Genomic DNA, 23172 nt, shown 5'->3' with positions numbered 1-23172 from the left:
CTGGGAACCAGGGCATACAGGACTGATTTGCAACAGAAGGCTAAAAGATTTTGTTCAAAATCAGTGCAGGTAGACAGACAGCTGCTGGAACTGAAGGTTAAAGTATGTTTTAATTTTCTAATGACAGCAAAGGATGAAGCATTTACTGACTATAAAATTTCAAATGTATAGAACCTGAATAGACTAAACATAGTTTATCTACTTCCCTTTTTCACCCAAATAGACACTGTTTCACCTAAACTGAAACTGCTCTGGAAATTCAAACCGTGTCATTTAGTCTTGTGCTGTAAGGTCCTGCACATTTAAAGTGATTTTTGTCTACATACTGACAGTTGAAGAACCCCGCCTCTGGTGAAGCTGTAGGCATTTCACAGGCTTTCTTTCAGCAGGTCACATCCCGAGCATCTTGTTCAGTTTTTTCCTCTATCTGTACTCAGGCATGCTTTCAGAGGAGTTTATCCACATAAGGGCTGACTAAACACTGAGCAAACAGTTCAGAATTTGGCTGTCTTTTATAAATAATGATTCAAAGGTTTGATTTAGCTACAAATGAGCCTGAGCCACAAAAATTGCATCTGGCTCCTAACTGTGTCAACTCCCATGGCAGAGATTTTTTTTCCCAGCCAAAGCTTGGCCTGAAAGTTCATGCAGAAAGACAAACTGTGAATCAGAAGCCTGTATCAGTGCTCCGGGTGAAGTGCGTACCAAGATAGCCTGCAGCCACATGCCAGCTTGCCATTGACCTTTTATCTGCATAAATAGTCGTGACCTTTGGGCTGCTCAAGTTAGTGCTAGCTGCTTGAGCAGTCAAGTATCACAGCCCTGTTCTGCTCAGGCCGCATCTCTTTGCCATTAACTGTTCACACCATCTCCTTCGCTGAGCGATGGAGGTAGGCGAGGGCACCGGGCAGCTTTCTTACCTTTGCGGACATCCTCTGCCTTGGAGGAGATCCACCACTGGCTGGGTAAGACCATATGAAAGCCTCACTACATCGACTGAGCAACACAGAGAAGACTGAGTGAAGGAGCTGACAATCCGCCTTTAGACTGACACTTTTCTATAGGGCACAACAATCCATCTTCACTCTTGCTTTAATTTATCGTCCCCTCTCATTATCTTTCATTACGTTTAAAGCAATTCCTAAAAGAGTTTTAAAATCAAAAGAAATAAATTGTTACCAAAATAGTTATTCTTCTGCTAAGTGAGTTGTTTTGCTTTAAAACTGTAGATCACTAAGCCACAGATCTCTTTAAAATATAATCTACTTTTATTCAGTAGATTGTATGCTGTATAAGGTTTAATGCCCATTATTTTCTTAATAGACTAGAGCTAGCGTGCTCTCTCATGTAAATAAACATTTAGTCCTATTTCAAAATGCATCATAACATAAATACATAAAACAGCAGTTTTAGTTATTTTTGGAAATAGGTATTTGCACAGGTGTACAAGCACATTTTTTTCTAATTGTTTAGAAGAGATCCTTTGGTTGCTTAAATGACAATATTGGCAAGACCAGGGGTGGGGTGGGTGGGGAGTGGGAGGTGTGGGATACTTTTAAGGATAATAAAGCAGGAAAAAAGCACAAACATTTTCAAGGTTCTCAAAGATGATGGTGGCACAGACACATTTCAAAGGGAGATTACTATCCTTGAAATTTGCTCCAAAGCTTTTTTTTCTGATTTCCTTTAACGAGAGCTTTTTCTCTATGGCTGTTGCAGTCATAGGATAGCAGATGTCAAATATATTTTTCAACCTGATGTACATTGTCTGCACAATGCTTTAAAAATTCATTTGACTCCTATTATACGTTCTGAACACATTTTTAATTGCACCAAGGAAAACTGTTAGGCTAGTAGTGAGATACCTAGTCACTAATACCTGCATTTTTAAAACTAAATTTGAGGGAGCCATCCCGCAAGTAAGAGCGGGAGCTGCGTGCTGAAGCACATGCCTGCTGCCTTTGGCAGATGTGTTGGAAGGGAGCTCATTATCCTGCTGCATCAGGTCCTTCGGCTCCGCACCAATATCAAACCCATAGCAGCTGGGGTGAGCTGAATTTCACCTCATGTTTCAGGAATATCTGCTCACTGGAAGGGCTGCAATGCCACCCATATGGTCCTTGGTCAACCACCCAAAAAGCAAGCATCCTGCCTCCCTCCCAGGAAGATGATCTGGACAAGGGCCATGAGCTCTGGGAACAAGTCAGGAGGGTGCAAGACCTGCAGACATGTCTTCATGCTGTGCAGTTGGAGTGGGTGCAAGAGAGGATAAGGGCTCCTTGCTCCTATTTCTGTGAGTCGTTGCACAGAAACAAGACCCTATGACTCTCAAAGTCCATTTGCCAAATTACGGCATCTCCCTCTGTAGTTATAGCTAAGCAAGGGCATTTATGTTTCACCAGAGAAGCAAATGAAGCGAGGGCTGGTCTACAGCCTTCTCCGCTGCAGCCACTAAGCACCTTAGGCACAAGCTGTTACAGTTGCAGAGAGGAAAAAATGTGGGTTACCCTTGCTGAAACATTGGCAGTACACGACTGTTTACAACTGGAATTCTTGCTGCCTGCTTTTACCAATGACAACTTAGGACAGGAATAGGAAACTTCACATGATGATGAGGTCAACTTTTTTCACTTGTCCAGTGCCCCCAGATGAGCACAAAGCCGCTGAAGTGAAGATTTATGATTGCTTGCAAAAAATTGAGCTTGAGCCATGGTTTTTAGCTGGCTCTTTTGTGTTATCTTTTATAGCACTTCCAACAGCATACTCATTTGAAACTTTTAAAAGCAATTTTGTTTGCTTTCATTTGTTTATCATTTCAGCTCTCCCCCGTTGATTATCTGTGGCCATACCAGCAGCAATTTTAACTTGACCCATTCTCAAGTAAACGGAGAAGGCAACACATGTGTTTGCAAAGCATGTTTAATTTCTGTCTTTCATCTGTGAAAATATTAAATCTATTGAGCTACATAAATAAGTAATTCACTTACAAACCTGTCAAACTGATAGTAATTTCTTCCCCTCGGAGTTTACAGCTCTGAGGTATCCCTTCTCATGGTTTAATTTTCTTTTGTGTACCTGGAGACAAAACCATTCAGCTAGACACCTTTCACCTGTAGTAGAGGAAGGGCTGCTCAGCTGCTATTCTCCTTTGCCCCCATTCCACTATATACAGTGTATGTAAATGTGCAAAAAAATGTGGAGTGGGAATAAAACAACCACTATGCATGTCGCTTCTGTTGCGGTGGTTTATGCATGTGAAGTAGATTCCTGCTTGGCCTTCTGGTTTGGATAACAGCCCTGTAAAATCATTTCTACCAAGAGACTAGGGATCTGTTTCTGTTCCCATGCAAATGAAATTAGTGGAATTATATAAGCATAAAATCAGGGGCAAATGAGAGGAAACTCGTTCGCTCTTTTGTGCTTTTATGGAGTTGGGCTCCTTAAACATGAACAAGATGATGCTCTCGTAAGGGATGGAAAGCGTGTCATCAGGTACCTGGCCCCAGGAGGACTATGCACACAGATAGCTGGGTGTCAAAGGGTGGTTTGAAACAAAATAAACTTCCCAAACCAGGAAGACCTTAGGACTAAGCAAAAGGAAACACTAAGCGCAGGGGGTCTACATGAAGTCCGATCCCCTCACCACCTTGTCCAGGTGCTTATATCAAAACTGTAGGGAAGGATCTCCTTATAGCCAGGGATCCTTTCCTAAAAATAATTGTGCAGGACCTCTCTTTGGCATGCTTTCCCTCAAAACCAGCTCCAGCACCATTTCAGGCTGTGTGCTGTGCTGGTACTGGACTTAAAGCTCTTTATCTGTGGGAATTCTCCTCCCTCCACCATTAGCTGCATATGTAAAACCCTGCATAAGCCATTGTTGTCTCTGGGATCTGGGGGTGGAGAGAGGAATGGAAGAAATCTTGTAGCAGAATATATTTAGCTTCCATCTCTTCCAGGATGCTCCTTCACACCTCTCAGTTAAGTGTATCCAGCCCTGTACCGAGCTGTGGAAATGCAGCAGAACCAGCAGAGCTTTCTGCCTTGGTGAAGGGGCCCTGATTTATACTTCAATAAAGCAGTCTCAGTACTGAAAGCGTATAAGGGACATCCCGCCCCACTCAAGTTATTTTGACAAAAGACATTTTAAACACAGTCCATGGGAGAGAAGCTAAGTTACTTCCTAATACTATTCAGCTATACTAAAAGGAAAGCAAAATGTTATGGGTGTGCAGAAAGCAGAAATTGTAGCAAGATTATTGGCCGAAAGGGCAGAATTCACGTTTAATAACCTGCCTTATGTTTGATCTTTACTGGTTTTCACTTAAGAAGACTGCAAAACGCATTACTTGTCCTTAAGGAGTGCTACTGTGCACAGGGAGTAACCAGCTCGTGGTTATCTGCTGTGACCAAAACGCTGACATTTTGAAATGGACATTATTCATTGCAACCGCTTTGACTGAGGCCATTTCATATGGAAACAATTAGGAGGCAAAAAGCATATCATAACAAAGGAATGAGAAGAAAGATCAGGAAACACAAGCAGATTGGATCATTCTCTAAAAATGGATACAGTATTTACTGTTAGCAATTATAATAAATCTAAGACTTGAATTACCACAGGAGAGCAGACATGACTCCGAGTTGTAGATTTTCTTATGCAATCTAAGAGGAAACGGTCCAGATTAATGATGAATGTAAAATTTAGGTCCAGGGTAGAAGAAAGTGTAATAACTTATTTCATATGTGTGCAGAATGGAGAGTCTGAAAAGAATGCATTTAAAAAGTGGTCACAATAGGAAACTACAGAGAAATAAAAAGCAAATAGGAAATCAAAAACATATCGTCGGCGTGCATTTCCTTCAAGGCAAGGGAAAATGTAAATGTACGTTGAAGAGCACTCACAGAGATTTGCACATCTTCTTGGGACCAATCCAAATGCAACTGGAAACAACAAAAGCTGTAGAACAAAATCCATTTCTAAGAGGTGTGTACTCTTACAGGCAGGAAATACCTGGGGGGAGGGTTTTTCCCCCCACTGCTATCAAAGAATGAGTGAGCTAATTACTGGAAAGCATATATTGTAATAAAGAATTCTGAAACACCATTTAATACTTGTCTGGTTGAGTAATTAAATGAATAGAATATCAGCACTAAGCAATATGACATAGATGAGACACTGTTAGCCATACACAGCTGGGAGCCAGGATGCCCATATCCCTCAGTTCCTAAAATAGTCATCTGTATTTGCAGGAAAGTTTGGAAAGCACTTCCAGTAGCTACCAATACTTGGTCTCCTAGTGCCGTAACTACCATGCCTCTGTTCTGTACACACACTCACACACAGAATTCCAGTATGTCCTGAAACTTGAGTGAATTGAACTTAAATTTGCACCGTTAGGCAACAGCAAACCGCCATCTGACTCCTCCCTCCTGACCACTGTCTAGGAGATGAATTTCTATTGCCACTGAAAACAATTTTGAGTTTTATGACTGACCTCACTGGAGCCAGGATTTGGCTTAATGTCTTGATGTAAGCAGCTAATGGTTCTTCTGACAATAGCTCAGAGCTGGTGTAGGTCAGAGCAGAAATACTGAATGCCTTGCAACTGGGTGAACATCCCATTCATGCTATTGGCTTACCTGGCAAAGGGGATATCAGATTCGATGCCTCCATTCCTGTGCAAATGCCCTGCTTTCCATCTTAAATAACAGTAATGCCTAAGTGGAAGGCATCTCACTTCTTCAGGAAGCTGAGAACGGTGCAAATGCCCACTAAAACTGGCCAACGTATATAGAGCAGATAGATGGGTGAAGGAGCGCCTGAACCTCTGAATGGGGCACTACCGACCTGGCATAGTGCCTGTGCTGGAATCCTGCATCATCCTGACCTCCCTCTGCTCCCCCTGCACCTCCACAACCCTCACAACGTGCCATGTGCCCCAACCTGTCTGAAGCTAGAAGAGCTTCAGAAAGCTGTGCTGCCCGTGTGGGTGGTATTTGCCAACAGCACGCTCCCTCCAGCTGCTTCTCCCTTTCTGGAGCATCACTCGGAGGCAGCTTGCATGCCTCCCGCACCTCCCACCGCTCATCCCGGGCCACTGGCTTTGATGACTCAGGACAACTGCTAAGGCTGCCAGCTGGAAACCCATGCGATTTCCAGTCCTTCTCCAACTTTGGGAAATGCTTTTGCCTAAGCAGTAGCAAAGTGGAGCATGGCAGGAGGCGGGTGGTTGGGAGAAGGGGTAGCTCCACACGGGATGTGAGCTTCATCCATCTACTGGCTGGCTGCAGAAAGCAGCGGTTCCAGAACAAGTAATCCTGGGTGCCACTGGCATTTTAGAAAGAGCTACACATTTGACATAGTTTCTCCAGAAGATCCCTTTAAATAGTAAAACTTTCACACATTTGTATTCAGAGCTCTTACAATTTTATTTTTAAAGGGAATGTAGGTGTTCCCGAACAGTGGGTGTGAGACTGACAGCACTAGACCAGAGCTCTCCATTTGCAGAATAACTGCTGCATGGACTACTATACTGCAAACTCCGGTAATGCAAATACCAAGGATTGGGTCTCCCCATCCCTGCGCTTATTTTGCCTTTGTCCTCGCAGCTGAAGCTGCCCCAAGGGGAACTAGCAGCTATGATGGCCCATGCATGTGTGTACACGCACATGAGTGTTCAAACATTTGCTAGAACAGACACAAGATTATCAAGCCTTCCAGACAGTGATTACTTTTAAGCTTTAGCAGTGTATTTGAATTTTGCACTCCATTGCCACAGAAGTAGCTTTTCACATGAATTCATGAGTTTTCTGACATATCCTTAAGCAACATGCTTGGGTCTATTTTTTCTTTATTTGCTGACTTTTTGTTGTTAAAAATAAACAGATTAAACTCAGATACTTGTACACAACTTTGGAAATATCAAAGGTTCTTACCAGGTTTCCAAGGACTTGGAAGACACCTGAAAGCACTCATTCTGATCTCTTAAAGAAAATACCCTGAAGTACATGATTTTCCATAGCTGGGGTAGCTTATGCCTCTAAGCATCATTTAATAGGTGACTGCAGATGAGAGCAGTCACGCTGGCCTTCCAACCCTTTCTCCCACTCCAGCCCACTCAGAAACGCCTTCTGAAAAAAACCTAAATGGCAGAATCCCTCTGAACATTTAAACTACCTCTTTTTACTCCTCACCTGTTCCTTGAGCCATCTATTCTGCACACGATAAGATCGGGATTGGTGCCAACACAGTGTAGAAACTTTCTCTTTCTTGAGGCACGAATATCACTAAATTAAGTTCCTACATTTTCCTCCAAGACTACAGGCATGCAGTTTCCTTCCAGCTCTTTCTCCAGATCTTCCAGTCCTCACATGTTAATGTGCTTTGACTTTTAGTTAGTTATTAGGAAGAATTCTTCTTTAGACTATATTTTATTTCTTTGCTTCCTTTGAATAATTTAGAGTCAAATGATAATTTTTTCTCACTGGCTCTAGTTTTGTGCAGAGAGAAGCAAAATTCTTGTCATTTTTGTCTCCCCCCTCCAGCTAATTGGAGTGGTTTTGTTAATGTGCTATGCTTGTACGCTCAGCCCTCTGCTAACAGTCTTAACAGTTTTTTCCTCGCACATTCAGCAGGCAAACCCAGAGGTGGACCAAAGTGTCATGCCAGTGCTGGATGCTAGAGAAAACATAGACAGGAGCTGCTTGACACAGAGTCAAGCTGGCATCTGCCAGCCAGATTACAGGCGGCTGTGGTCAGACAACAACTGGAAGAAACCGGTGCCTTGGATCTGCCTTTGCACACTCCACCTGGGAAAACTGATTTCTGAAGTTTGTCTGCTTTCATAGTGCTAGAAATTTCTGTTATGCAGACAGAAATTCTGTTATAAAAGGAGTATAAACGCTCTTAGGCAAACAGATCAGGCCCAAGCCTCTAACTAACCGCAAGCCCAAAGACTAGATTCAGGATGATCTGAGATCTGCCCCTGCAGAGAAACTGTGCACAGAACAGCAATACAGCCTCTTGCTGTGAGGTCATGTAAGGCTCCTTGTACGTTTTCCTGATTTTATGGTGGGATCTTTTGTAATAAGTTTCAGCCCTGCCTTCCTTCTGTTAATTTTTTTTAAAAGTACTTTTGCAGCAGTCAGTTCGCTGAAGCACCATTTTCTTTCCTTTGAATTGACTGAGAATCTGGGTTAAAGTGACTGACTGATGTAACAACAAAGGAGCGATTGTCATCCGGTCCAAAAGCTTTGATATGCTGTTGGTTATAAAATGCACTTGGACAGCCCAAGTTCTGTGCCAGATTAATATTTGATGTCATTGGACTTGACTGGCTGTAACCGAACGAGCTGGGGCCATTGTTGGGAAGATGGCCATCTCCCTTTCATGGGGAAGTTAGGGCTCATAGAAGCTGACAGCCTGACAGGCCGATCTTCCATTTACCCATAAGCACCCGTGGGTGGGAGCAATGACAATGCACGTTTCCCCATATTTAATCACCGATTCTCTTTGCAAGCCCAAGGTATCGTGTGTACTTTCTATTATCAGCAACAACTTTTCTTCTTCCAGCAGTTTAGAGGGTATCAATGCATGGCTCCTCTTGATAGTAGCTACTCCCTCCTTCTCTCTCTTCCCTCCCCAGCCAGTGGGCTGCAGTGATAGCCCACTGTCATTAGGCAAGAAAGACGATGGCACCTGTACCACTCTGCCTGAGACTCCTCTGCTCATTCAGTAACAGCAGGCACTATTTAATCATGGTCACAGTCAGTGACCCGTACACCAGGTAAAGGAAAGGTGGAAGGGTGCATGTCCAGTTGGTGAAACAGCCCGAAATCAGACTCTGTGGAGAGGACCCCATGCTTGGACCCACTCCCAGCATCAGCCTTTCAACACTAGGAAGATTCTGGCTGGATGCCTTGCAGTACTCTGCTGGGAATCACATAGTGCTAAGGGAGTACAGGGAGAGTCACACCAGAGGACAGAATTTTTCCCAAATAGCATTCATACATCTGCTGCCATTCTTTATTAAAAGTCATTAAACACCACCTAGGATGCAGACGTTTAACTCTGGCTCTAACTACATATGTGTGAGGTCCTCCTACATAGTCCATGCAGCTATGCTCAGAAGTCCTAAACTCTCTCACATAAGGAGGAAACAATTTTGGGCTGCATCATCAACACTGTCCTAAATGGCTCTGGTTTGTTTGCCTGCTGATCCTTTGTCTTAACTTATCCAAAATATCTCTAGGCTAATCACATGCCAGTGACACTTCATTTAAAAAACAGCAAAAAAAAAAAGGAAGTTAGTGTTGTGGCACATAGATATTAAAAAAAATAAATCAAATAAAACTTGGCATTGTAAATGGAAATCAATGGACTGCAAAATTGTATTTGTTCTAGCTGGCTAGAGTACTTGCCGAGTTCCAAGCTGTTTGTCCCTTTCTGAAGAGAGACGGGGTCTGCTCCATTTGTACTGTAACTGCAAGGCTGTTGTGAAATAAAACTTGGATCTTTCCACCTTCAAAACAGTTTATGCATACCAGAAAAAAATTAATCTCACAATATCCCATGAGACACAAATCCTAGCCCTCGTTTACAGAGAGAATGAAGGTAGAGTGGATATTTTGTCTGAAGCCATGAAGCAAGTCTCTGTTAGAGGTGAAATGTTTGGCTCCTGGACTTATGCTGAGAAATTCTGACTATGTCCCTCTTAAAATTCTTTCAGTATCTACAAACTGCAGGCAGCATAGTGTCTGAATAATAATAATTAACAATAAAGCACTGTAGTGGATAGGGAGTATACAGTTGCCCTGTGATTCCATGTGGCACCTGGCTAGCTGTAACTTTCAGGCTCAAGACGCTTGAAGATGTCACAGGGACCAGTGTTGCCTCTCATCTGCACTACACTCAACTCTGCTGCTTTTCTGCAAATATGATTCTTGATCTTTTTATAGATCTTAATAAAACTATATATGACCTAAAAATCTGCTCAACTGAAATATTTACATATTACTACATGGAACACATAAAAATGTTCCCATTATGAACAGTCCATTATCACCAACATATCTACAATATCTGCTTTTTGTCTTCTTCCCCATTCTGTAATGTTGATAAAGATGATTATTCATATCACACATAGAAACTAATAGCATTTATTGCACATCCTCATTGACTCTCAGTGCATGTAATTACCATGCAAAAGCTAAACTGTTCTAAGGATTTTTATTATGCTAAATTTCATTGGTCAAAAGCTCTCCAAAATTCTTTTCCCAGGATTTTCACATGTCCATTCCTGAGAGCTTAAGTTTTATCTTAGTTTTCCAAAGACTGTGGGGTTTTAAACTCATCACCTTGAGGATGGGAAGCCAATCAACTTGCACAGGAGGTTGTTTTCAGGCTGAAGAAGGTACAACTGGACAGTAAGACTGGGAACCAGAATAAGACTTGCTAGCTCTGATGACAGCATAAGGTGAAAGCTAAAAAGAGAAGACAGGTAAGATAAGCACATCTTACTCTTTGAAGTCCGAACAGGTGATGCTTGAGGTTAGAACAATGCAGTAAAATATTATTAGGACAAAACACAAAGAACCTGGAATTTGTGACTTCTAAATCTGTGGCCTGCCAGTGCTCTGTCTGCAGGAGGAGCCTGTTCCAGCCACCAGGACTGTCCTACCAAAAAGTTGTGTCTTCTAAAACCATTCTCCAAAAATCTTAACTTTATGGAGTATGCTATGCAAAGCAGTTATCAAAAAATAGATACCAGCTCTGTCCTTGATATTAAATAGGATCATTTGGATTACTGCAATCAAATATTTTAAAAAAAGGCATTCATTACGAATGTGAATTTACATCCCCTCAATTGTAGAAATGATCAGAGGAATATCTCATTTAAAATTAGCATTCTTTAAGTAAGGCTTAAAAGTTGAATTGATTGGAGAATAATAGCCTATCCAGCTCTTTGCTGTCTTCAACTCCTGCATGTATTTATCAACAAAGTCTTCAAGAAGAACTTTTCCTTAAAGAAATATATAGACCATTATTATTTTCAGCTTGTATCAGTTACACAGCCTGGATCAGTTTGGGGCGAGAGTTATTTTGGGCTGCTTCCATTGGGTGGAATGCTGGTGGAGTCGGGGAATTCCTCACATCATTGCTCTTGATTAGCACTGAAGGCACAAAGCCCTTTGTCCTTGACCTTTTAAAACAAAGGCCAAACAAGAAGTGAGGAGTTTTGTTCACAATTTCAAGTGTCTTTTGCTTGAAAGCACTGTGTCCAAAAACCCTCCCTTGGCTTTTGTTCAGGGTCACCCTGCTGGGGGCTCCTTGAGCTAACCTTAAACCTTCTAGGAAAGCCTTCTAGGCTTTCTGTTCCATTTCTTCTCTTCTATCTTCCAAGGAACTTGCTGCCTTCAAGTTGATCTCCACCTTAGTGGGTAGATTAGCCCCTGGCCAAGCCACCCTGCTGCTCAGCTCGGATTCCTGAAGAGCCTTATGGGAAGCCTGCCCAGCTCCAGTTGTTTCAGTTATCTGTAAGTGAAAGAATGGTTAATTATTCTGTTCTCAACTGAATCGTCGGCATCCATCAGGAACATCAGCCCAAGCTGGCAGAATATACTGAATCCTTTCTGAAACACCCTAAACTCAGTCATCGTTGTTGTAAACACTGTCCCAGCGGTACTGCCGCTTGCTGAGGCTGTACCCAGAGAGCTGAGGCTCCAGGATCATCCAGCCCAGCACCAGGAGCTCCCCATGCTTTGTACACTCCACTGTCATTTCCAGACACTGCTTTTCAAAATAAGAGGTATTAGGCCACGGGGAACTATTTGGGGCTTGACTTTGCTGCTCCTGCTATTATCTTGACTTTGAACGATTATTATCTGTGATGGCTTTTTGTCTGTCTACACCTCCCTGACATGCGTAGCTAGATATTGCAGTGGAAATGCTTTAAATAGGAACCTGCCTCTTGGTTCTGCCATGCCATCTGCCATGAACTTGGGCACTCCACTGTAACCACTGCCACCCTTGCACTGTGCTGTCCAGGCTGGAGACAAGCTTCCAGCTGCCCTATGGACAAAAAATGAATGTAGTTTCTTCTTCAGATGCTACACAGAAGGAAATGTGTTATTATGGTAAAGGAAAAGGCTATCTGCAGCAAATGGGCAGGCTTTGGCTGTCAGCATAAAACAACCATAGAGTGTATGCTGAAGGAAAGGCAGATTATTTCTTGGGGTCATAGTCCTTCTTTTTGTCCTTTTTGGTTCAGTTGTTTCTTATTTGTTGGCAAACTAATTTCCCTTATATTTCAGAGGAAATGTGCTGAACAGCAGATCAAAGGCCAAGTCACTCATCTGATGCCAACTGACATCTGTATGTTAAGCTAAACCAAATGATCTTTGGCCCTAATAGAAGCAAAAGCCAACCATATGTACACAATACATACACAGAGAGTAGCAAAAAAGAAACCAAATGCAGGCCGCGCCACTCCAAAGAGTATGAGTAACTAAGCTGAACAAAGGTCTATCCCTAAATGCTGAAGATCAGTGTAAGGGGGGTTTTATGGCTGATAACATACTGTGCCCTGCTGTGAAGCTGAGGACTTTTTATAGCTGGACAAAACCTAACAATCACCTTTTAAGTAGCACGTCTCACGAAACAGATGAGAAAGTGCTCTACCAGAATGGTAAATATTGTTCTCTCCATTTCTCAGAAAGGAAAGACGAGCAGCAGAGAGTCGGGGTAAGGTGCCTAAGGTGCCTTAGAGAGGTGCAGGAATGAAGAAGACCTCCCCAGTCCAGAAGTCAGAAACAAGTATAAAAAGGCCAGCGTTGCTTTACTCGGGCAGTTACACACGCAGCCCTGTTTCCAGCAGCAATGTTTCCTAACCACTGCAAACACTAACTCAGCGCCACCGACCGCACTGAGCCTGCCTACGGCGGCCAGGACCGTGTCTGCACTAGGGCACAGGCAGATGAACAAGTTCCTGCACCGTCAGCTGGAGTATGAAATTACAGCACTTCAGCTGCTCCGCAGGAGCGGCCGCGCGTGCCCGGGCGCCGCTGCACAGGCAGGGCCGCTCACCCTTCAATGAAGTCCTGTAAACCACACCAGCACTGGGGGAAGGAGCTGAGGAAAGGACAGGTTAGGAGGAAAGGCGGGAGCGGGGGATGTACTGAATTGATCATTGTTCAGCTATCCCAGCGGGTGCATCCTTACCACGCTTCTGAAACTCCTGGGAGCTGGCGCAATGCAGCACCAGTGCCTAAGGCAGACCCGACGCGGCGCTGGCAGCTGTACGGGGTCAGTCCCTCTGCAGGGTGGCCCAAAGAAGAAAGCCAGTCTCCTGACCCCATGGGACTGCTCATCCACCTGAGGTCCTGCTCCCAACTGCTCTGGGAAGCAAGTAAATGACAAGGCATCGTTTAACATGAAACATACGGAACAATTAAATCCAGTGCAACAAACACTGGGGATTATGAAAGGGGAAATAACCACACACACAGAGTGAGTGGCAGGTTCCTTTTCTTGGTCCTAGCCTGATCCTTTACCTGTGAGGAATGGATCATCCATCTGGGAAAAGCCCTGGCTGCACGTGCCGCTGGCCTGGCTTGCTGACCTTGGTTCCCTGCACACCGCCAGGGCGTGGGGAGCACACCTCTTGCCACAGGTTTCGGAGTTCTCCACCAGGGAGAGAGGGCAGGGTCACTCTCTCTTTCCTTCTACATGTGCAGGGGAGAAAGACACCTCTCAGGAAAATTTATTAACCCAAATTACCTTCTGTTCTTATCTCACTCTGCTGGTAACTAACGGCCTTTCAGGAAGACTTAGAGAACCCTGCAAAGGTGCTCCGTGTGACTTTTCCGACCCGGTGGAGAACCTGCCGGTGCCTGTTCTTTCACCTGACCAAGCAGCCTCAGCCAGGGAAGCTGTGGTACAGGGCTGACCCCCTCGGTAAGGCTGCTCCATCAGCCTCTGGTTTACGCGGCATCAATCACGAGCTGCAGTTTCCACATTTAAATCCCAGCAACATCCTCTGCAGCCAGCTACCCCGTTGGTCGGTCTGCCTTTCAGCTCAATGTGGGAAAAATCTTGGAGCAGTTAGTCTCCTGATAATGACATATATAGCAGACTGCATCTATATGTTGTCATGGAGATGCCATGGGATACGTCTGAGGGTTTTGTCGGTTGGGTTTCTTCTGTATCACATATTTGTACAGAAATTAGGTTTTGATGAAAATATAGTATCCAAAGTTTTCCAGAGCATAAGTGGAACATAGATCTGTGTCAGAGAAGATCAGGTCACCTTATTCATGATAACTTGCATGGGTCTTAATTTTTTATTTTCCACTTAAACTGCTCCTGATTTCATATCCATAACATCACTGAGTTCAGGGAATTAAACTAGTCAAAAATAATTGAGGGGGAAAAGAAGCAGGCCATACGTTTTAAAAGCAACAAATGAAAAATGCAAGATGACAGAATACAATAGACTTCTGCAAATACAGTAGGACTGAAATAACTGGTTAGGGAATTGCCTCTAACTGTTAACCTTAGATATCTGAAACCTCCATTATTTTCCATCTTTACTTGATGTTTTTAAGGTAAGCAATTTTACTGCTTGTGTCCAGCTTATTCTTTTTTCTATTATTATCCTCACAAATTTAATAAAAGGTATTTTCAGTTAAATGGGGATTTTTTTTTTAAATCACCTTTTAAGAGGAGAAAGAATTAATCCATTTCTAAATCGCATCTTGTCCACAAAAGACAAACTACGCGGCCAATGAAAATCATATTCTGTATAGCACAGTAAATGGCTGCAATCAAACAGGCCAAGGACCTATCAGCTAATTATGTAATCAGAAGCAAACCTGAGAAGCCACCACCAGCTCACAACCTGCAAACCAACTTCGATCTGAGCATTTTTAAAAAAATATCATCTTACTCTTTCTACATAACATCCTTATGGTATAGCCTTTTCTAGCTATCCACACAGTTAAAACACTCACCTATCCAAGCTCTTATCCAATTGTGCTAGATGAATTTTTTAATTGTACTTGGAAGTGACAGTCAGCTGTTGGCCTCCTTCTGCAGTTATTCAGATTTGAGATTACTCTAGAGAACCTGCTGCATTTTCAGACCACTGACTGAGAAAAGCTCCCTTGTGTCTGTTGACATGAATAATCCCTAACATTTTTAATATAGGCTGCTTTTGCCAGTTGGCTGACACTTGTGCTATGCCATGAATAAAAGCTATTTGATGACAGTTGAGAAATGGACGTGAGACACTTGCTGCTATATTTCCTCTGCTGTATGGGAGCTAGTCCCTATTGTTTGTCATGTGCAGGAATGTAAAGATGTTAAAGGCAACTTGAACGTGGCCAGTGATGACGTGGTAGTGCAAGGCAGCACAGTGAAGTGAGACCCAAAACCTCTTCTCGTAGCAAGCTTCTTACTTATGTTCCTTGAATGGCTTTGCTGCCTAGAGGAAGTTTAAGTCACTGTAAGTTTAAATAACATCCATTTTTATACATTTACCTATCTAGAGCATCCAAAGTGGGCCTTCACATCATCAAAATAGAAAAGATTCCTCTTATTACCCAGCTAGACAAAGTTTAGCATTTTCTGTGTATCATATAAGCAAGAGGATTAATAATGAATGGTTACTTACCAGCGGCTGCTGCTCTTCAAAAGACCCTCGTGTGTTTGTAACTGGGGTGTGTGCACTATAGGAGAACCACAAATTCCTGGTGTGAATAACATGCACTCCAGGAAAACCACATGGGACAACAACTCAGGTGACTCTGCATGAGCGTGTGTGGGGTGTTAGTGCTAGCAAGGAAGAAAAAGATAGGGATTTAAGGTGGAGGTGACAGAATGAGAGGACAAATGTTTGGCTAACAGAAAATGGGAGGTGGATTGAGGTGTCAGAGGAGGGTGAAGAAAAAAGCAGGATTGAACCATCCAAGAACAAGTTAAAATAGCAGAAAGGAGGGATGACTGGGAGAATACAGGCAGGAGGAGTGAGAGGAATGAGATTAAAGGTAAACTAACATTATGGAGGGCCTTGAAAGGGAAAATAAAAAGCTGAGAGAGACATGCAATCAGCAGGATTTGAGAGAGATGGGCTGGTGTGTCACAGCTGTGAGATTTTAAGCAGGAGACTCCTGAGCAAACTGCGGGGAAGAAAGTAGAGGAGGGGAGGGGAAAGTGGACAGACTGTTGCAGCATAGACATCTGCTGCATGGGTAAGGGTCTTTTGAAGATGGACAGTAAGGTAAAGGTAGATTCAAAGAAGATTCAATACGTCCGAATACTGTAGGAGACAAAGCTTACAGATAAGCCATTAAAGCCCTTTTATTACCAAAAAAAACCCCCAACAAACATGGTGAAGTTTAAAGGACTAGCAGGAAGAGAGACAGCACATGGTATACTCGGCAGGTGAAAGTCCTTAAAGACATATCCAGTGGGCTGCAAAAAGTCAACAAGAAAAGGGCTGTTACCCTCAAATGGAGTATTCACTTGATTCAGACCAAGCTGATCCTTGGCATGAGTTTTGCGCTTACTGATAAGTAATAGTAAGCAGATCTACAGGTTAGTCGAAGTTTTCTCTCCCAGTGAGGTCCTTACCAGAGTTTTCTCTGAAAAGCTGACCCAGCTGAGAGAGGCGCTGCACTCTCCCCTGTCCTCACATCAGAGCTGGAGCTGACAAAATGCACCTGCCATAACAACTCACCAGTAACGACCCTGCACCTTCAATATAAAGTTTCAAGCACCTGATATTAGTGTGACGCTGGTGAGCTCTGCTGTCTCTGCTACAGGCCTGGAGTTTTGCAGAGTGTTGAGCTGTTCCAAGGCACCTTGGACCTTCACAGCAGTGGTGCTGCCTGAGGCTTCGCACAAGGAGACAAGGTGGCAATGCTTTGTAGCTGTCTCTGGGAAGGTAAGGCCTGTGCCCTCCAGCAAATGGCCAAGGCAAGAATCTGCACGAAGCCAGCTGAAGCAGCATGAGAAAAATCAGGAGACAGAATTATTTTCTCCAAGAAATGGGGAAGAAACAGTGTGTGTACATACACAATGTCCTGGTGATTACGAGGCGAGACACAGTGACACAATGATGGCATAATTTCCAGATGATATGTCGAGCAGGAGATGCTTTGGAAAGCTCTGTTAGCCAGATCAGCTTTTGGGATGTGTGACTAACAGCAATGGGACATAATAATTATTTTTTAAATGTCACTTCAAGCACAGTTTTCTCCTGATTATCCTTAGAGCACATTTCTGGCACAGAGTGCCTCTGTACAGTGTATCTTGGTAGCATCTGAAGTTAGCACTCAGCTCTAGGCAAAGATGTTAAAAACGGTACATCGTTTTGCTCTTGCAAGGGAGAATCTCACAATTAGGCCATCTGCTACCTTCCACACCAGCGACAGCTTGTCCTTGTATTTGCTGATAGAACCGGGGCTGGCGATTAAACCGCAGCCCTTCTTCCCCGGCCTCCTCCCACAGCTATGCCCCTGCCTGCTGTGGCACAGCTCCCCTCATGCAGCACCCACCAGAGATTTCCTTCTTCACCTGAAAACGGACAAGCTGCCACACTGCCCTCCACCTCGTCTCTGCCTCTCTGCTTTGGCTCCCTTGAGCCATCGCCACTGCCCGAGGTGGGGAGGGCTGATGCTGGTGTTGCCAAGGATGGAGCTGCAGCTCCTCGATGGCATGATGGTCATTCCCACGTCATGGCAAGCAGTCACAGTCAGAAAAGAGCTGCCTCTGCACCTGGTGTGCCCGCTTTCATGTAGCTTGAGCCTCCTTGAAACAAATCTCATGTTTCAAAGTACACTGAGAAAACTCCTGGTAGACCACACTGATTTCAGCTTTCCTGTAGGCAGGAAGAGAGGGTCTCACAATACAAGCAACTGCACCCCAGCATAGAGACACCCCCTACCTCGCAACGCAGGGTCAGCTGCAGTGCTGTGGAGCTCAGCAGAGCAGGGCACCTTTGCATTTCTGTCAAACCCAGCTTCTCCCAGAGCCTGAGCAGCCCCAGTCTACATCCCTGCAGTACACCGCAACCCCCCCGGGCAGAGCCCTCTGGCTCCTTCTCCCGTGCGCTCCCTGCACGGCACTGGCACGCTGACCATAGCTGCTCTGTGGCTGCACAAGTCTGTTCCTTCCATTCCTAGCCTGTGCCCTCACCCTTGCTGGACTCATCAGGCACCCTCCTGTCCTCCACCTCTCTGCAGAAGATGGCTCTCTTCAGTAGGCTGCTGGTGGGGAATGCGCCTGACTCACTCATAATGGTTTTCTTTCTTTTAAGAAAGACGTCTAACTCTGAAGTTGCTAATTTTTATTTCTCTCAAATTCATAATCCTGTGATCGCTGCAATACTCAGCATCTGAGTTACTACAGCACAGTGGCTGGATGCAGCAGCAAGCTCGGAGGCTGAGTGCCAAGCTGGGAGCAGATAAACACGCTGCACATGCTTTAGAAGCCACAGAGACCTGGAGCAACTCTGCGCTCTCAGACACAACGCTTTGCCTTCTTCCGGCACATCAAACCCATCAGCCTGTTTTCAGCAGGGACCAAAGACCCAGACGCAAGAAGGCAGACCTTGGGCTTAGCTTCACAATTAGTTTTCCTCTGACAGTTTTGCAGAAAGCTGAATATTCATACTCTCTAATTAGCATGTTTCTTTAAGGGAGCTTGTTCTTTTAGTGCTAATCCAGGCTGAATTGCCGAGCACAGCAGCATTTTGCTTATGGTGCTGGATGAATTCACCTGTGGGCAGCCACTTAGCGCAAGGGTCCCTGCATCACCAGAATGATGAAACGGGGCTCACCCAGCTCATTCCGGTGAGCTGCGTTTTCCCTCGCTGGGCTTTTCAGCTTGGGCAGACATTTGAAACAGGAGGTGGCCTGGGTCGATGGAGATGATGTTTGTCATGGGGAAGAGGACGCGTTCCTGCTGCCAGGCAACCGGCTCCGCAGCGCCTGTGCCAATGGCTGCAAACACCTCTGCAGAGGCAGGTCTAGCGAAGGAGCGGCCAACCCGGGGCTGCTCGCTGCTGGGGGTCCCCCAACACCCCGTGGGGCCTGGGGGGTGGCACGGCTGCTCCCTCAGGGGTCCCTGCGGGGGTAAAGTGGGGAGATGAGGCTGTGCCCCCTCCCCTGCCTGCCTGGGGGTCCCTGTCCAGGGGCCGGAGCAGCCAGGGGGCCAGGCAGTGCCCGCTGCACCGATGGAGACTTTCTGCCGGGCCTCCAGCTATGATTTCGGTCAGCGCTGCTCAGTGCCCACTGAGGAATAAGCCCCTGCAACACAGAGCCAGGTGAGAGGCTGCCATCTGCACGGCGGTGCTGCGGGGTCTGCAGGGGTATCTGCAGAGCCCCCCGCCCTCCCTCAGCACACATCCTCAGGCCCCCCATGGGGGCATTTCACCCCTTCGGCAGCAAGCCCGCCAGCCCTGTCCACTCACCCCTCTCCATCCTGCGGCACGGCCTCACTGCAGGGCTGGCGTGACCCAGGGCGCTCCTTCGCTCGCCCAGTTTTCACCCTGTATTTGCACCCCGAAGAAAGAAACCCCTTCTCATCATCCCCTCTGCTGCATCTTCAGTCACCCCTAGCAGGGGTAGGAGGAGGAGAGGGACCCCAAACCGGCACCGCTACCGGTGTGGGGAGGTGGTGCGACTGCTATTGCGGCCGACAGGCTCTGGAGGGAAGTCCTACAACTCCACACTTAGTGTGGGTCATGAATTTCTTTCCCTAAGCCCTGCTGTAATCTGTCACACACAGCCTGTCAGCTGAGGATACAATCTATTTTACTCATGACAGATATGCATACACATACATATATATGCATGAAAAACTCATTCAGTAGGATTAGGCAAAATTACCAGAGGGTGCACAGAACAGCAGTGCCATTTGCTGCAAGCGTGCCCTTTGCTTACTCATTTTGATAAACAACACCGATTTCTTCCAGTTTCTCACACCAGAAACATTCTTGCAAAGACAACGTGGAAGCTTTTGTATTGAGCGTTTCAAGAAGTTTTCATGCAGTGATAGTTAGGCCTCTACGATCTTGTATCTCCTGGGGAAATTTTTATTCAGATTTTCATTTAGTTTTTATTTTAGAGTTTAGGGGCAGGTACCTGGAATGCCAAGGAACACATCTTGTTCTGTCTCGCTTTGTCCTTCATGGACAGGGCTTCGCCGTGTGTCCAACGGGAAAGACGTATCTTACTCAGAGACGTGCGGATGACGTGCTCTCGCCATTTCGCACAGCTCAAGCCCTAGAAATACCAACGTGAGGTGAGAGCAGGTGAAGAGAAAGGCAAGACTAGATAACTTATTGTAGCTCCCCCCTACGGTAGTTACAGATAAATCACAGATTAAATGCTGTTTGCAGAAGTTTGAAGCTGGGGGACAGGAATCCTATCACTCGCTCCTGGATCCCAGCAACAATTTACTTGCAGCACGGGGACTAGACGCTGAGTGCAGCAGGCAGAAGTGCAGCAGCGATAACGAAGTGCAGGTCAGAAACAGCGTTAGTTCCTGAAGCTCCCTCCCGTTTCCCCTGGATTTCATCCCTTCTGCTCGTAGCAAGGCAGGTGGCACAGCTTCCCAATGCAGATGGCGGTAGAAGAGGGAGCAGTGCCTCCTCCCGCCAGTGCCTGTGGGCGCGGGTGACCCAGCCTCTGCTGGCCGAGCAGCCTGAACCGGCAAGCAGACGCCGTACAGTCGTGCGCAACGCTGCCGGGTGATTCACTCCAGCTAGCTGTCCATTCCCTTGGGAACACAGAAAGGAGACAGGGAGCAGATTGGCACCCTGCAGACCCAGTTTCCCTGTACCTAAGCTTACGCTTTTAGTGGGCCTATGCCCTTACTTAAGGGGAGTACGGAAAACCTGTTAGAATAAAGACCATTAAGGATTATTGTTAGGAGGTATGAAGCAAGGATTTAGACTGCTGCCTCAAACTCTCATCAGTCCTAATAAGAGGTGAGGGGTGAGCTTGAGGGCTGTCAGGCAAACTGGGCAAGCCGTGGCGATGCAGAGTGCTACCAGTAGGCCACTGGGCTGTCCTGGAAATAGCTTTTTTTAGGAGAATAAAAATACCTGACTTTGACAGCCTGCATGCTGGTTTGTGTATGTGTAATTTGCTGCGATCATGCTATAAATCAAGATGAGACCGCTAAAATTATGTATGACCTCATTTGATAGATTATCTAAGAAGGAATTTGCTAATGCAGTTTATCACTTAAAAACCCATACGACTGCTAAGGATGAGTACTTTGCTGCAGCACATTTAAACCTAATTGTCAGAGGAGAAAAGCAAGCGGATTTCAGAGGTGAGTTAGAAGAGCATCCTTATGAGGATGATGTCTTCACTAAATCAGTGGTGCAATGCAGCAAGCAGGGTGGAAAGGAGTCTCCTCTGGATAAAGGTACAGAAAGCTGCTAGACAAGGCTGCATTGTGTGAGTACTGCATGGACTCACTGACCAGGAGAGCCTTCTTAAGTGTAAATAGTTGTATCTTAACCAGCATGCTTGATTTTATTGTTTGATCTAGCGTTGTCTTTTTATTGCTATGACATTTCAGTTCTGTTTCACTGTCTTGTAAGCAGATCTAAAATCCCTGATATATGGAAAGAAACTACCAGCCTAGATCTCTACCTCTAACTTGCTATTCTAGTTATCAGGCTTGTCAGAATGAAAAGAGTAATTGTTTTGCTGCTATATGTTACCATCAAATATTTTTCTTCTTCCAGTCCTGTGACTCATTTAAAAAGACTGAACATCACTTCCACGTACACAAACAGAACCATAAAGCAGCTCAAGCCAACAAAACAAAGCTTGTTTTGCAGGTTTGTTAACCACATATTCTGTTCCAATCCTAAATTTATGATCAATATAAACGCCATTTTCTTTACCGATGATTTTATAGAGCTCTTTCTGGGTTCTTAATGCCTGTATACATTCCCTGGATGTATGATACTGTTCAAAGCCTCCAAGATAAACAGTAAACCTTCTCACAACTCTGTGTGTGTGTGGGGGGAGGGGGAGGTGTTAGAGAAGTGATGATTTTGAACTCCATTTTAGGTTTGGGCAAAACGAGATGGAAACATGAAAAAGATTACAAAAGGCCACACAGAAAATCATTACTGGAGCCGAGGCTAAAGGTCTGACTTCCCTGATTCCCACTCTGTCTCCCGACTGCCCACCGCAAAACTGGCAATTAAAAGCAAAAAAAAACTTTCTACACCCCCCCCACCCCACCCCCCCACCCCCACACACCTTGAGCACATCCTGCCTCATTTGAAACCCTGCCCAAAAAGGTGGAGTTTGTTCTTCTTCAGGGGAAATAATGCTTTATGGCAGAAACGGGGAAATTGGACATTGCTTTGCAAAAAGCAGGATATGATCGTTGGCATAAGAAGGCAGTAAGTAATCTTACTGAGCGCTACTAAGTCAATCCACTACGTGAAACCTCCACATTGACTTCAGTGCGTAACTAATGATTTGGGATTGTACAAGAGCTACTGGTGTCACAAGAAAAGCAAAGATACTTGTAAAGCATTGCAAATCCCAGGGGCTGGGATCAAGGAGCTGAAGAAGGGTATTTTGGTAGAGCTGTAAATTAGAGTCACACAGGGGGACTCGCCATGACATTTGCATGGGGGGCCCACCTAAATATAATGAGGGGATACATTAATAATGTAGTCCCAGTTGAGTAGCTGGGACTGCTCCTGAGAGAACTGGAGTCTGTGTTTCTGTGTGAACACACAAAACACAGCTGTGTGTATTCATCTGACTGGAATGATGTTTTTCTCTACAAAAGAGAAAAACACAAAGTAATGGCAATATCATCTGCTTCATTAAGTGGCCCAGCTCTAAATCGGAGAAGCCACTTGAGGGGTAACAGTGCAGTTCACCACCATGCCACATCACCATTTGTGGTTCTCCCCACTGACATTAATTGATAAAAACTGATTTAGTGGATTTTACACTGAAGACACATATCTACAACAAACTGGACTCAAGGCACCCGCTCACTCACCCTAGACTGTCAGATAACCCCCTGATGATAATTTGCCATCACAGCTGACATGGCTTAGACACAAGTTTCATCATAAAGCTTTCATTAGCCATTCCTTGACCCATCCCGTTTCATTAGCT

General features: G+C 45.0%; 1 long non-coding RNA gene across 1 annotated transcript in view; it reads right to left on the bottom strand.

Annotated features, from left to right (window-relative positions):
- The window catches only part of LOC114015117 (uncharacterized), a 65434-nt gene that overhangs the window by 6046 nt on the left and 36216 nt on the right, over positions 1-23172 (bottom strand). The window contains exons 4-5 of the long non-coding RNA XR_008734890.1: positions 11340-20286; positions 921-10482 (exon numbers count right to left, since the gene is read on the bottom strand). This is a non-coding gene — a long non-coding RNA (uncharacterized LOC114015117). The remainder of the gene's footprint in view (positions 1-920; positions 10483-11339; positions 20287-23172) is intronic.

Source organism: Falco cherrug, chromosome 13 (genome assembly GCF_023634085.1).
Source record: "Falco cherrug isolate bFalChe1 chromosome 13, bFalChe1.pri, whole genome shotgun sequence".
Taxonomy (NCBI): domain Eukaryota; kingdom Metazoa; phylum Chordata; class Aves; order Falconiformes; family Falconidae; genus Falco; species Falco cherrug.
Note: the sequence above shows the minus strand (reverse complement) of the source record. Positions and strands in the feature narration are given on the sequence as shown.